At 49.4% G+C, this 15240-nt stretch overlaps 2 non-coding genes and 1 pseudogene across 2 annotated transcripts; all 3 read right to left on the bottom strand.

Annotated features, from left to right (window-relative positions):
- Positions 1 to 6730: 6730 nt before the first annotated feature.
- Positions 6731 to 6862, bottom strand: LOC140189366 (U2 spliceosomal RNA; annotated as a pseudogene).
- Positions 6863 to 13745: 6883 nt separating this feature from the next.
- Positions 13746 to 13817, bottom strand: trnaq-cug (transfer RNA glutamine (anticodon CUG)). The gene has a single exon. It is a non-coding gene; the product is annotated as a tRNA-Gln (tRNA).
- Positions 13818 to 14275: 458 nt separating this feature from the next.
- On the bottom strand, positions 14276 to 14347 carry trnaq-uug (transfer RNA glutamine (anticodon UUG)). The gene has a single exon. It is a non-coding gene; the product is annotated as a tRNA-Gln (tRNA).
- Positions 14348 to 15240: the final 893 nt, after the last annotated feature.

Genomic DNA, 15240 nt, shown 5'->3' with positions numbered 1-15240 from the left:
TCGTGTTGCTCTTAGGTAATGCTGTCGCCTTGAAATAACTTAGTGCGTGTTTTTTGACTGCTGTTATGTTTTCGTAATAACAGCTCGAAAAGTGCTCCTATGGACTGATCCATAAGACCATAAGACTCTGAGATGTACTACTAGAGGCAGGTCAATTTACCCATCTCGTTTGTTCCGCATTTCATCCTGGCTGATCCAAGTTTCCTGTCCTGCACAATCTACTGACTTTTCAGCTTGTCATTCAGCCCCTTCACAATGAAGATCAACCAACTTCTCCCTTAAATATACATGAAGATTTGGCTTCACAGCTGCCTGTGGCAAATAACTCAACAGATTCACCACTCACTGGCTTAAGAAATTCGCCGTATTCTCTATTCTAAAAGGAAACCTCTCTATTCTGAGGCTGTGTCCTCTGGTCACAGACTCCACAACCACAGGAAAAATCCTCTCCACATTAACTGTATCAAAGTCTTTCAAGCATTTTATAGGTTTCAGTTAGATCACCCTCATTCTGCTGAATTCCAGTGAATACAGCACCCGAATCACCGGAGACTTTTGTATATGACTAATCATTTTATTACGGGCTCTTTTTTTTTTTTTGCATAACTCCGTTCAACCCTCTGCAGTTTCAACACATCGTTTCTAAGGTAAGGCGCCCTGAGATGCTCCGAATACTCGAAGTGAGGCCTCACGAGGGCATTCAAAAGTCTCAGCATTACATCCTTGATTTTATATTCTAGTCGCCCTGAAATGAAGGTAAACATCGCAATCGCCCTCTTCACCATAGTCAACGGGCAAATTATCCTTTAAGGAATCATCCACAAGTGTGTCAAGTCCCTTTGCGAATCAGTATTTGTGTATTTTCTCACTATTTATAAACTAGTCAACTCTTCCATTTATACCGCCAAAGTGCACGATCAAAAACTTCCAGCTACTATATTCCATCTGCTATTTCTTTGCCGATTCTCCGAATCTGTCTGTGTCAGGGCTCTGGATCAGGATGCAATCGCAGACGCAGCACTGTGCACACACATACAGATACGAATGCTGGAAAGGCTCAGGAAAATTGTCTGGCACGATCTGGCAACAAACAGGTGAAAACACAGGACTGAAATAAACTGAGCAATAACCTGAGAGGCAGATGAGAGGTGGAGCACAATGAGGCACAGGTGACAGCAATACAGGTAATAATGAGAGGCAGATTAGAGACGGAGTACTCAGTCATACAGGAGCCGGAGTAGAGCAGGAACGGGGACAGGAGCACATGACAATACAAAACCACAGATCGACAGCTAGGGGGAATAACACACAAAACGAGAGAGTTCAACTGGAAGTACTGACAGAACCACCTCGCCCCCTAACGCCAGGTAGGGCTGGGTGCTGGCGATGTAAGTCCCTGATAAGAGAGGGGTCCAGGATGTTACGGGCGGGGACTCAACATCTCTCCTCAAGACCGGAGCCCTCCCAGTCCATAAGCTACTGGAGGCCACGGCCCCGGCGACCAACGTCCAGCAGTTAACGCGCCATGAAGGTCTCTGACTGATCGATGAGCTGTGGAGCAGGGAGGGGTTTTGGGGACACAGGGGGTGGCTCATGAAAGGCTCGATGCGGGACACATGGACGGTGGGATGAATGCGGCGGAGAGTGGAGGGGAGCTCGAGTCGGACGGCAGCGTTGCTGATGAATTTAAAATGGAAATGGGACAGATGAAGCCGGAGGCGTTCTTGCGGGAATCCACATTGAAGGACAGGTCTCGGATTGAAAGCCACACACGCTTACTCTGGCGGTAACGTGGGACCTTAGAGCGATGGCGGTCAGCTTGATGGTTGATCCAAGCTGATGCACGGAGAAGGGCAGAGCGAGTGCGCCTCCACATCCGCTGATAACGGCGGATGGATGCCTCGGCAGATGAAACGCCAACCTCCTCCTCCTGAGCAGGAAACAGTGGAGGATGGTAGCCAAGGCAGCACTCGAAAGGGGACAGATCAGTGGATGAGGACGGATGAGAGGTTATGGCGTACTCTGCCCAAGGTAGCTGCTGACTCCACGCAGAGGGGTTCTAGGAGACCAGACACCTCAGTACTGTCTCTGTCTGTTGGTTGGCCCTTTCGGTCTGTGGGTGAAATCCTGAAGACAGGCTCACAGAGGCATCTAGAAGATTACAGAATGCCCTCCAGAAGGTGAATGTGAATTGAGAGCCCCTGTCTGACACAACATCAACAGGTAAACCACGTAATTTAAAAACATGCCGTACCAGTAATCTGGTTGTTTCTTTGGCAGAAGGGAAGTTATGTAAAGGAATGAAATGTACAAACGTGGAGAAACGATCAACTACTGTGAGAATGGTGGTGTCGCATCTGATGGGGGAAAACCGGTGACAAGATCCAGACCAATGTGGGACCAGGGTCGCTTGAGGATAGACAAGGGTTGTAACAGATCGGCGGGTGACCGAGTAGAGTGGTTGTCTTCTGCATAGACCGGGAAGGCTGAGACAAATTTGCGGATGTCATCTTCCATGGAGGACCACCAGAACCACCGACTGATGAAGGCCTGAGTACGCTTGGTTTCAGGGTAACAGGACAACGGGGAAGAATGACCCCACTGCAATATCTGTGAGCGGACAGAGCTGGGAACATAAACACGGTTATTCTTGCATTGACTAGGGGCTACCTCGCTCTGCTGAGCAGCTTGCACCACGACTTCAATGTCCCATTGCTCTGCGCCCACGGGACAGTGATCAGGGAGGATGACATCCGGTTACCACAGGGGTCTTAGAGGAGGGAAATCTTCGGGAGAGGACATAGGGTTTTCCATTCTTCGAACCGGGGCTGAAGGACAGAGTAAAATTGAATCTTGAGAAAAACAGAGACCAATGAGCTTGACGGGAATGGAGACGCTTAGACGTACGGATATAATCCAGATTCTTGTGGTCAATCCAGACTAAGAATGACACCTTTGCTCCCTCCAGCTAATGCCTCCACTCCTCCAGAGCGAGCTTCACAGCCAGCAGCTCCAGCATTCCGATCGTAATTCCGCTCCGTGGGAGTGAGGCGGTGAGAGAAGAAATCGCAGGGGTGTACGTTCTCATTCTTGGCCGTGCGCTGAGAGAGAACAGCTTCTACGCCAATGTCAGACGCATCCAGTTCCACAATTAACTGCCGGTCGGAATCGGGTTGAATCAGGATAGGGGCAGAGATGACAAGTTCCTTCAGGTCAGAGAATGCTTTTTCAGCAACAAGGGACCAGCAAAATCGAACAGCTGATGAGAGAAGAGCCGTGAGTGGTGCAGCCACTGTAATGTAATTTCTGATGAAGCAGAGATAGAAGTTATCAACGCACAAGAAGCGTTGCAACTCCCTACAAGTCGAGGATTGGGGCCATTTGACCACCGTCTTGACCTTCTGTTGGTCCATCTGAATGAAACTGCCTGAAATTACATACCCCAGGAAGGAGACTCCATTGCGATGAAACTCACATTTCGCAGCCTTCACGAAGAGCTGGTTCACCAGAAGGCGCTGGAGAGCCCTGCGGACATAACCTGTGTGTTCAGTAGAGGACTTGGAGAAAGTCAAAATATCTTCGAGATACACAAAAATAAATTGGTTCAGCGTGTCCGTCAGAAGGTCATTTACCAGGGCTTGGAAACGGAGGGGGCATTGGTGAGACCGAATGGCATGACCAGATACTCGTAATGGGCTGAAGTGGTATTAAAGGCTGTCTTCCACTGTCCCTTTCGCGGATGCTGACAAGATGGTAGGCGTTACGCAGATCAAGCTTGGGAAAACTGAGGCTCCTTGCAGTAGTTCAAGTGCCGAGGTCATGAGCGGAAGAGGGTAACGGCTCTGAACAGTGACGTCATCCAGTCTCCGGTAATCAATGCATGGACGTATGGAGCCGTCCTTCTTTCCAACATAGTAAAACACCGGCACCAGCAGGGGAGGAAGATGGCCGGATAATGCCTGCAGCCAGAGACTCTTGAATGTACTTCTTCATGGCTTCTGTTCCAGTTACGGACAGGGAATAGAGGCGGCCGCTTGGGGAAGACGTGCCAGGCAAGATGTCAATGGCGCAATCATATGGACGATGAGGCTGCAGGGAAATGGTCCAGGACTTGCTTTACACAGCTTTGAGGCCCATGTATTCAGGAAGGATGGCACTAAGGTCTTGAAATTCCTCGGAGGGATCTGGGCTCGGAGACAACTTAATCTGAGCACGGCAGAGGCAGTCGGTGTGACAAAATGGGCTCCAGGGTACAATCCTGCAACTGAACCAGTCAATGTGGGGGTCGTGTCTGACTACCAGGGATAGCACAGGACAATGGGAGCTTCAGGAGAGTAAGTAACATAAAGGGTTAACTGTTCCTGATGGTTGCCGGGTAAACTTACGGGCTTCATGATATAGGTGACGTTAGCCAGTCTCTGACCGTTCAAGGCGTTGGCCATTAATAGTTATTGCAGAGCAGACGAGGTTAGTCCCACTGGGAAGCCAAGCCGGAATCGATAATAAAAGAAAAAAAAAAAACACCTCTCCACACGAGAGACGACCAAGGCGGAGACTGCTCGGCGTTGGACGACCCACTCCAGAGAAGCAGGTATGGAAGTGAGTGGTGTAGAGGACGGCAGGATAGGGGTCACGATCCGGGAGAGGACTGAGCTGTCCGATCGTGTCCAGGTGGCTTGTGGCTGTGCACCAGCTGTGGGGGTGCCAAAGGCGTCGCGTAGCTTGGCTGTCTTCACCGTTTCCCTCAGGAGTCTGCAGGTACTGTCCAGCCTGCCGTCAGCGCTGCCGGGACCTCCAGCCGCATCAATGGTGCAGTTGAAGTCTCCGGCCAGAACGACCGGCTGGACGTCACCAGCAGCTGTGGGAGCTGCTCGAAGCCGGCCCGCCGCTCACTCCGCACGGGGGAGGCGTCCACGTTGATCAGCCGGAGCAGAGTGGCCCGGTATTTGACGACTACTACCAGGAGGCGCCCCGCAACCACCTCTTTAACTTGGGTGATTGAGAAGTTGCCTCCCCGTAGCAGAATCCCCAGGCCGGAAGCGCGACAATCGTTGCCCCCCGACAACACAGACAAACCTTTTTTCCACCACCATGACCACCTCCGGTAGTTACGGAGGTGTGGTAGTCCGCACTCCTGAAGGAACGTCACGTCGGCCTTTACAGTGTCCAAGCACTGGAGCGCGCTGACGCATCGCCCAGAAGTCTTCAAACTGCGCACGTTCAAGCACGCCAATTTAAGGTCTGCCATCTTTGTAAGTCCTTTATTTCGGCTGCTCTCCGTCCTCACCCTTACAGTCCTGAGCCTTCATGCCCACCGCCTTTGTGAAGTTTTCCACCTCCTGTGGGCTCAGGTACTGCGGGTAGTACTCCCCTGGGTGTGGCAGTTCTGGTTCTGGGCCCGGGGGGTTTGTTGACTTCCTGGGCTGCTTCCCCTTCAGGCTGCTGGGTGCCGGCCGTGGCTCTGTTCCCGGATTCCCGGCGCTGTGTGTCTCTGCTGCTTCCCGCCTCCTGTACTTGGGGGGGGGGGGGGGTGGCCAGCAGACCTTCTCCACTCTCTCTCCTCCTCTCCGCCTGTTCTGCTGGCCGCTTCTTCCGCCGAGGCTGCTGGCCTCCCCCAACTCCTTCCTCCTCTGAAGAGGAGAGGGTCCAGAGGCTGTGTGGTTCCCTGCCCTTTTCTTGTGTTCCTCCGCCTTCTGTCGTTTGGCCGCCGCCTCCTGGGTCTTTTTGCGTTTCATGACCTTCCATTCGGTTTTCGCCTCGGCTCTCCCCTCCTCCATGGACTCCTGCTCGTCGTTTGGCTGGTCCTGGAGGGTCAAAAAAGTGGGTGGCGGGCCTTGGGGTGTTTGCACCTTCCTCCCTGGTTTCGTTGTCCGTCTTGTCGGGTGCCTGGTCTGCAGCGCTGGCGGGTATGTCCGAACCTGCCTGGGCCCTTTCAGTGCCAACAGCCGCCCTGGTCGCCTGTGCGTAGGTGCCCCCACGCCGCGGGCAGGCTCTGTACAGGTGGCCAGCCTGTCCGCATAGGTTGCAGGACTTGGCCTGCGTGCAGTCTTTGGTCAGGTGGCCCTCGGTTTTACAGTTCTTGCACATCACCACCCTGCACTGGGCTGCGATGTGCCCCGCCTTGCCGCAGTTTCGGCACACCCTGGGTTGCCCTGTGTTTACCATGAACCTCCGGTTCCCTCCGATGCCGAACACCGAGGTGGGGGTGGAGGTGGATGACGCCGCCGTTGGAGTCCAACTTCAGCTTCACCTTAACCTGCCGCTTGCTGGTCCAGATCCCCAGTCCGTCCTTCACGTCCGCTGGAGTTCCTACGTTCTCCACATACCAAGCGAGGAATGTAAGGACGTCCACCATTGGCACGTACGGGTTGAACATCCGAACCGTGATTTTCCGTTCCTGCTGCATGGCCGTCGCAAAGAGGGTCTGTGCTTTCAGCAGCGATAGCGGCGCCTCTGTCCCCTTCAGCTGAAGCTGCTGGTACAGTTTCTGCCACCCTGCAGCCTGCCGGAAGGTGACATCGAAGAAGCCGGCGAAACCCTGGACGCAGTAGATTTCGTCGGGCGTAAATCCACAGCATTCCATCAAGACCTTCCGGATGAAGGTCTCTCGGGTGAAGCGGTGCCCCCGTTCCGGTCTCGCACTGTCAGCCTGACAGTGTTCACGGTTCCCGGGCCTCGAGCCGATGCGCTGCTCGCTGCTGCCATCTTCCTCACTGCTGTCGTCGCTGGTATGGGGTGTTAGATTGGAGGCCAATCAGCATTAGGATCCACCCCTGCGTCAGCGCCAACTCTTCTCCTCCGCCTTCCGATCTGAGAAGAACAGATACTACACTTGATCTTAGCCAAAGGGCCGAGAAGCGATGACTGTCAACACTGTCAACTTCCCTATAGCCCGGAGGAGAGAGGAACAGATAGGTCGGCAAATTATAGGCTGATTTAACAACAACAGAGTAGCTGTAGTGTTTCAATTATCTCCCCATCATAACTGGGACACCCTTACAGTCCCAGGCTTGATTGGACATTACTTTTTACGCGTGTTCAGGAAAATTTCCTGAAACAGTATGTGGATGGTGCACCGGGGGGAGAGATATACCAGATTGGTATTGGAATAGGGCCCAGCAAGATGAGTTTCATTGGGAAAGATTTAATGATCAGGATTCCGGAGGTTGTCAGATGGTCATTGATGAGGACATGATGGGAACTGCAGGTGGATGAATGCAAATTGCAGAAGGCGACTTGCAGCCGAATTGGCAGGAATTGTAGAGAGCGGTCTGAGAGCTGAATTTGTTGGTTAAATCCTTGCCTGGCATGTGAGAGTCCAGTCGGTCAGATTTCAGGGCTTCCCTGTCCCTGTGAGGGAGTAAGAGATATTCAGGAGCTCAGAGTAATGGGAGATATCGCATTTAGTTTTTTTTAATAAAAACCGTCATATGTCAGGTTTAGCAGCACAATTTGGATGGATCCGGGGTGGGGGGGGGGGGGGATTAATAAGGAAACACGAAACAATTAGAACATAGAACATAGAATAGTACGGCTCAGTACGGGCCCTTCGGCCCACAATGTTGTGCCGTCCCTCAAACCCTGCCTCCCATATAAGCCCCTATCTTAGATTCCTCCATATACCTGTCTAGTAGTCTATTAAACTTCACTAGTGTATCTGCCTCCACCACTGACTCAGGCAGTGCATTCCACGCACTAACCACTCTCTGAGTAAAAAAAAACCTTCCTCTGATATCCCCCTTGAACTTCCCACCCCTTATCTTAAAGCCACGTCCTCTTGTATTGAGCAGTGGTGCCCTGGGAAGAGGCGCTGGCTATCCACTCTGTCTATTCCTCTTATTATCTTGTGCACCTCTATCATGTCTCCTCTCATCCTCCTTCTCTCCAAAGAGTAAAGCCCTAGCTCCCTTAATCTCAATTCATAATGCATACTTTCTAAACCAGGCAGCATCCTGGTAAATCTCCTCTGTACCCTTTCCAATGCTTCCACATCCTTCCTATAGTGAGGTGACCAGAACTGGACACAATACTCCAAGTGTGGCCTAACCAGAGTTTTATAGAACTGCATCATTACATCGCGACTCTTAAACTCTATCCCTCGACTTATGAAAGCTAACACCCCATAAGCTTTCTTAACTACCCTATCCACCTGTGAGGTAACTTTCAAGGATCTGTGGAAATATACCCCAAGATCCCTCTGCTCCTCCACACTACCAAGTATCCTGCCATTTACTTTGTACTCTGCCTTGGAGTTTGTCCTTCCAAAGTGTACCACCTCACACTTCTCCGGGTTGAACTCCATCTGCCACTTCTCAGCCCACTTCTGCATCCTATCAATGTCTCTCTGCAATCTTTGACAATCCTCTACACTATCTACAACACCACCAACCTTTGTGTCGTCTGCAAACTTGCCAACCCACCCTTCTACCCCCACATCCAGGTCGTTAATAAAAATCAGGAAAAGTAGAGGTCACAGAACAGATCCTTGTGGGACACCACTATTCACAATCCTCCAATCTGAATGTACTCCCTCCACCACCAACCTCTGCCTTCTGCAGGCAAGCCAATTCTGAATCCACCTGGCGAAACTTCCCTGGATCCCATGCCTTCTAACTGTCTGAATAAGCCTACCGTGTGGAACCTTGTCAAATGCCTGACTAAAATCCAAATAGATCACATCCACTGCACTACCCTCATCTATATGCCTGGTCACCTCCTCAAAGAAATCTATCAGGCTTGTTAGACACGATCTGCCCTTCACAAAGCCATGCTGACTGTCTCTAATCAGACCATGATTCTCTAAATGCCTATAGATCCTATCTCTAAGAATCTTTTCCAACAGCCTTCCCACTACAGACGTAGGGTCACTGGTGTATAATTACCCGGACTATCCCTACTACCTTTTTTGAACAAGGGAACAACATTCGCCTCCCTCCAATCCTCCGGTACTATTCCCGTGGACAACGAGGACATAAAGATCCTAGCCAGAGGCTCAGCAATCTGTTCATTCGCCTCGTGGAGCAGCCGGGGGAATATTCCGTCAGGGCCCGGGGACTTATCTGTTCTAATGTATTTTAACAACTCCAACACCTCCTCTCCCTTAATATCAGCATGCTCCTGAACATCAACCTCACTCATATTGTCCTCACCATCATCAAGATCCCTCTCATTGGTGAATACCGAAGAGAAGTATTCACTGAGGCCTCGCTCACTTCCACAGTCTCCAGGCACATCTTCCCACCTTTATCTCTAATCGGTCCTACCTTCACCCCTGTCATCCTTTTTTTCTTCACATATATGAAGAATGCCTTGGGGTTTTCCTTTACCCTACTCGCCAAGGCCTTCTCATGCCCCCTTCTTGCACTTCTCAGCCCCTTCTTAAGCTCCTTTCTTGCTTCCCTATATTCCTCAATAGACCCAGCTGATCCTTGCTTCCTAAACCTCATGTATGCTGCCTCCTTGCTCCTGACTAGATTTTCCACCTCACTTGTCACCCATGGTTCCTTCACCCTACCATTCTTTATCTTCCTCACCGGGACAAATTTATCCCTTACCTCCCGCAAGAGATCTCTAAATATCGACCACATGTCCATAGTACATTTCCCTGCAAAAACATCATCCCAATTCACACCCGCAAGTTCTATCCTTATAGCCTCATAATTTGCCTTTCCCCAATAAAAAAAAATGTTCCTGTCCTCTTTGATTCTATCCTTTTCCATGATAATTATAAAGGCCAGAGAGCGGTGGTCACTGTCCCCCGGATGCTCAGCCACTGAGAGATCTATGACCTGACCCGGTTCATTACCTAGTACTCGATCTGGTATGGCATTTCCCCCGGTCAGCCTGTCCACATACTGTGACAGGAATCCATCCTGGACACAATTAACAAATTCTGCCCCATCTAAGCCCTTGGAACTAATCAAGTGCCGATCAATATTAGGGAAGTTAAAGTCACCCATGATAAAAACCCTGTTACTTTTGCACCTTTCCAAAATCTGCATCCCAATCTGCTCCTCTGTATCTCTGCGGCTACCAGGGGGCCTATAGAATACCCCCAGTAGAGTAACTGCTCCCCTTCCTGTTCTTGACTTCCACCCATATTGACTCAAAAGAGGAACTTGCTACATTACCCACCCTTCCTGTAGTTGTAATAGTATCCCCGACCAGTAATGCCACCACTCCCCCCCTTTTTCCGCCCTCTCTATCCCTTTTAAAGCACTGAAATCCAGGAATATTGAGAATCCATTCCTGCCCTGGTGCCAGGCAAGTCTCTGTAATGGCGACTACACCATAATTCCATGTATGTATCCAAGCTCTCAGTTCATCACCTTTGTTCCTGATGCTTCTTGCATTGAGGTACACACATTTCAGCCCTTCTACCTTACTGCCTTAACACCGTTTATTCTGCTTTTCTTTCCTTAAAGTCTCTCTGTATGCTAGATCTGGCTTTACTCCATGCACTTCTTTTACTGCTCTATCGCTCCGGGTCCCATCCCCCTCGCAAATTAGTTTAAACCCTCCCGAACCATGCTAGCAAACCTACCTGCAAGGATATTGCTCCCGCTCGAGTTCAGGTGCAACCCATCCAATCTGTACAGGTCCCACCTTCCCCAGAAGAGATCCCAATGATCTAAAAATCTAAAACCCTGCTCCCTGCACCAACTCCTCAGCCACGCATTCAATTGCCATCTCCTCCAATTCTTACCATCTCTGTCACGTAGCACTGGCAGCAATCCGGAGAACGTCACCCTTGAGGTCCTGTTCTTCAGCCTTCTGCGTAATTCCCGAAACTCACACTTCAGGACCTCATCCCTCTTCCTGCCTATGTCGTTGGTCCCAACATGCATCACGACTTCTGGTTGCTTTCCCTCTCATACCAGGATGTCGTGCACCCGTTCAGAGACATCCCGGACCCTGGCACCCGGGAGGCAACAAACCATGCGGATGTCCTTCTCACGTCCACAAAATCTCCTGTCTTCTCCCCTGACTATAGTGTCAGACTCAGTGCCGGAGGCCCTGCCACCGTGGCTCACACCTGGTCGGTCGTCCCTGACAACAGTATCCAGGACAGTAAACTTATTATTCAGGAAAATGGCTACAGGGGTCTCTGCACTACCTGTCTGCTCACCTCGCTTTCCCCCCTCTGACTGTCACCCAACGACCTGCTTCCGACATCCTAGGTGTGACTACCTCCCTGTAGCTCTCATCTATGACTGCCTCATTCCCCCTTATGAGTTTAAGGTCATCCAGCTGCTGCTCCAGATTCTTTACACGGTCTTCCAGATCGCCCAGCCGTATGCATTTCTGGCAGATGTGACTCTGCGGGAGAGGGGCGTTCCCCCAAGACTGCCACATCTCACATGAGAGGCACATCACCGTCTCAGAGGACATTGTAAAACTAACTGCGAGCTAGCTTGTCCTCCGCCTCTTCTCCACGAAGCCTCAAAGCTCCACTCCTTCACTAGCCCACTCACGCTCTGGCCGCTTTCAACTGGTCGCTTCGCTTGAGCTATCCCTCTATTTATCTGTTTGAGCTTTTCAAAATGTTTGGTCACCTGACCTCGATTGTCCAATCAGCTGCTTTCTGCTGAGTCTGAACTTATTCAAATCTTAATTGTCTAATTAACGGCTTACTGCTGCAGATCAGAAGACTGAACAGTGACCACGAAATCCCCTCAGTGAAGAGGTTTAAAAAGAATGCCAAGACAGTTTAGACATTCACTTAAAACAACGGAGTACCAGGGAAACAGCAGGACCACTCCAGGACAAAGGCGGGAGTGTTTGCATGGAGCTATAGTTAGCAGGTGAGATACCAAATGAATACTTTTCATTGGTGTTTGCCAAGGAAAATGACATGGAGGAAAGTTTGATCAGGAAAGGGTATACTGATATTCTACGATGTGCTGATTCGAAAGAGGAGATGGTGTTGGATCTCTCAAAGAGTGTTAAGGTGTGTAATCCTTCGGGGGGGTTAGTCCATTGGGGGCCACAGACCACGTGCATGCAGACATGCAGTTTCAACTGGCATCATGGTCAACACACACAGAGTGAACCGAGGGGACTCTTCCTGTGCTATACTGTTCTCTGTTTATTGGTGAATGATCACAGCACTAGTGGGCAGATGATCAAATAGAGATAGTGACGAAACTCTTATTTCTGCTTTGATTGTGGTTCTCATCTGGGACTCATAGCCTGCCAAGCTGATGGAAACAACGACTCAGTGTGTTCAAAGAGGAACTGGACAGGTCCTTCGGGGAAATAGCATGCCGAGCTGTGGGAAGAGACTGGGAAAGGTACAGTAGGAATATGATAACAAAAGCTTGTATATAATTGATTGGTTTACTGGTCGATCCCATTCCACAGTGATCTTCAGCCCACTGATGGTCTGAAAAACTCAGTGTGGTCTCCAGGAGACTTCTAATCTACCCAAGTGTATATGGTCAGTTCGTGTAATAAGGACACACTTCTGTAAAGGTCTGCCACTACCTTCCAAGTACACTGAGCTGCCAGAGCACAGCACAGGTCAGTAAAGACACAGACCAGCACAAGACAAAGGTAGGAAGGTTATAGAATATTGTAAAAGCAACAGATAGTGTGTGACTGCAGTTCCACAATGTTGACTGGGATTCTTAGTGTAGAGGTTGAGAGGAACAGAATCTGTTCGCACCCTGGAGCGGTTTACCAGCATTTACAGACAATACTACGCAATTTTGTGCAAGTGCTGTCTCGAACTTTGAAAAACTTGTGTAGATATACAGAGGAGAATATCCTGATTGGTTGCATCATGATCTGCATGGAAACAACAATGTAATTGAGTGAAGTGAACCGTGAAAAGTTGAGGATGCAGCCAGTCCAGCATAGGAAAAGCCCTCCCCACTATGAGCACATCTGTACGGAGCATTGCCGAAGGAAAGCAGCATTCATCATCAAGGACCCCATCATCCAGGCGATGTTCGTTTCTCGATGCTGCCATCGAGAAGTTCTGCGAGCCCTCATATCCGATAGTACCAGTTTCAGGAATAGCTATTACTCTTCAACGCTCAGGCTTTTAAAATAGAGGGAATAATTTTACTCACCCTAAGAATGAGCTCACAATTCAACTCTAAGATTCGTCTTCTCCTGATAAGCATGAAATACAGAAAAAAAACAACACGTATGCTGTTGAATGAAAAGTCATCACCTCACGCCCGCATAAAAAAAGTAAGAAATAGAACTTACAAACCCCAAAATCCCAACGCCACCCTCGCACAAATCTAACTGATCTCCCACCCGTACACAGCATCTAAAATATCAAACCTCTACTCCCCAAGCTCCTCCTACACAGAAAACAGCGTCAATATACATCAAACACCTAACACCTCCCCCGCACATAAAAATCTAACAGATCTAACACAGCTAACACAGGAAAAAAAAAACGCCAACAGGAATATTAGCCTCCAACATCACCCCCACTCAAAAAAGTTGCATATCGCCAAGAACGTAGACACAGAGAACAAAAAAACCTTAAGGGGACAGATATAAATTACCGTCCGCCGCATGTCTTCGAACATGGAAAATCAGCGAGGACATCACGGAGAGGGACAGCTCGTACTCAGTTCTTCCGTGGGGCCTTCATACACGAAGACTGGGCTCCTTCGCTTTCCTTGAGGCGGCTTCCCGACCTCCTGGCCGACGCACCCTCCCATGGGGAGTGACCAAAATTGTCACATACAAAACGGGCACCTCACTTGACAGAATAAAGAAACAGGTTCCACCGAGACTCGAACTCGGATTGCTGGATTCAGAGTCCAGAGTGCTCACCATTACACCATGGAACCACATGTATTTACTGTGAATGATCGTAAGAAACTGAATCGCAAGCTCGCGTGTAGAGACATGTGTGAACTTTGGCAATAAATTTACTTTAAACATTGCACTTCCTAGAGAAAGTTTTGTGAGGAGAGTTTGAGTATGACAAGAGCTTTTCTCTTTGGAGGGAAGCAGGATCGGTAACAAAAAAAAAAAAAAAAACAACTGGAAGAGACCAATATAAACTACCGTCCACACCAACAATCACATATGCCTTAGAATCTCGAAAACAGCCTCCGTCAGCGTCAAGGAGAGCGACAGCTCAAACTCAGTCCTTCCGTGGGGCGTCCCTCCACGGAGACCCGACCTGCCGACCGTCGGCCAAAGCGGCCATTCGACCTTCCCCCGACGCAGAGTGATCAAACTTTTCAAGGACAATCCATTGTATGTTCACAAATGGACCCGTCACTTGACAGAATAAGGAAATAAGTTCCACCGAGACTCGAACTCGGATCGCTGGATTCAAAGTCCAGAGTGCTCACCATTACACCATGGAACCACAGGTATTCGCTCTGAACGACGGCAAGAAGATGAATCGTAATGTAATCTGTTGTGACACGTGTAAATTTTGATATTAAATTTACTTTGAACGTTGAACTTCATAGAGGGTGTGTTGTGAGGGCATGTTGAGGATGGGAACAGTTTTCTTTTTGGAGAGAAGCAGGATAAGAAGTGACTTAAAAGAGGTATACAAGATGCTAGAAGGCAAATATCGAGTGGGCAGTCAGAGTATTCGTCCGGGAGCAGAAGTGGCAAAACGGGGTTTGGATAATTTCAAGGCAATAGAGGAATTTATAGCAGTGGGAAATGCCTTAGGTTACTATTATTATTTTTTTTTTACACACAAAAAATGAATGGAATTTGCATCTGGGGTAGTGTTCGAAGCAGATATATTCGAGACATTTCAGAGACCTTGCACTGGGGCATGAGCCTTGCAACTGATCCTTTTCTGTGGGAAACTATTTTGACATCCGTCATCGCCCCACAAGGACACAGCGTTGGGGTATTTACTAAACTGAGGGCAAGCTGATGAGAACTGTGCTTGTCAGGAAACGGGGAGAGTGGAGACTGTGAGCTGCTGAGATTGGGTAAACTCACATCTGACCTGCGGGATTTATTTAAAGTTGAGTGGTTCAGCAATGTTGAAAATTCAGTCAAAGAGGAAAAGGAATCTTAAGGAAAGTTTAGGAAGTGGATATCGGACAATGCCCTTGATAAATATACAGCAATATGCAAATTAAACAGAGAATCAGTGCGCTGAATGATGCTGAGGGAGTGGGAATGATGTAGCAGGGCAAGACTGGGAAATACCAATGCACTTGCACACACATTAAAAACAAGACGGACATCACAGAAAAGGCCGGAAAGTTGAACAACTCAGGGGCAGAGGAG

The sequence above is a fragment of the Mobula birostris genome, chromosome 28 (assembly GCF_030028105.1).
Source record: "Mobula birostris isolate sMobBir1 chromosome 28, sMobBir1.hap1, whole genome shotgun sequence".
Lineage (NCBI taxonomy): Eukaryota > Metazoa > Chordata > Chondrichthyes > Myliobatiformes > Myliobatidae > Mobula > Mobula birostris.
This window is presented reverse-complemented; position numbering and strand designations above follow the sequence as displayed.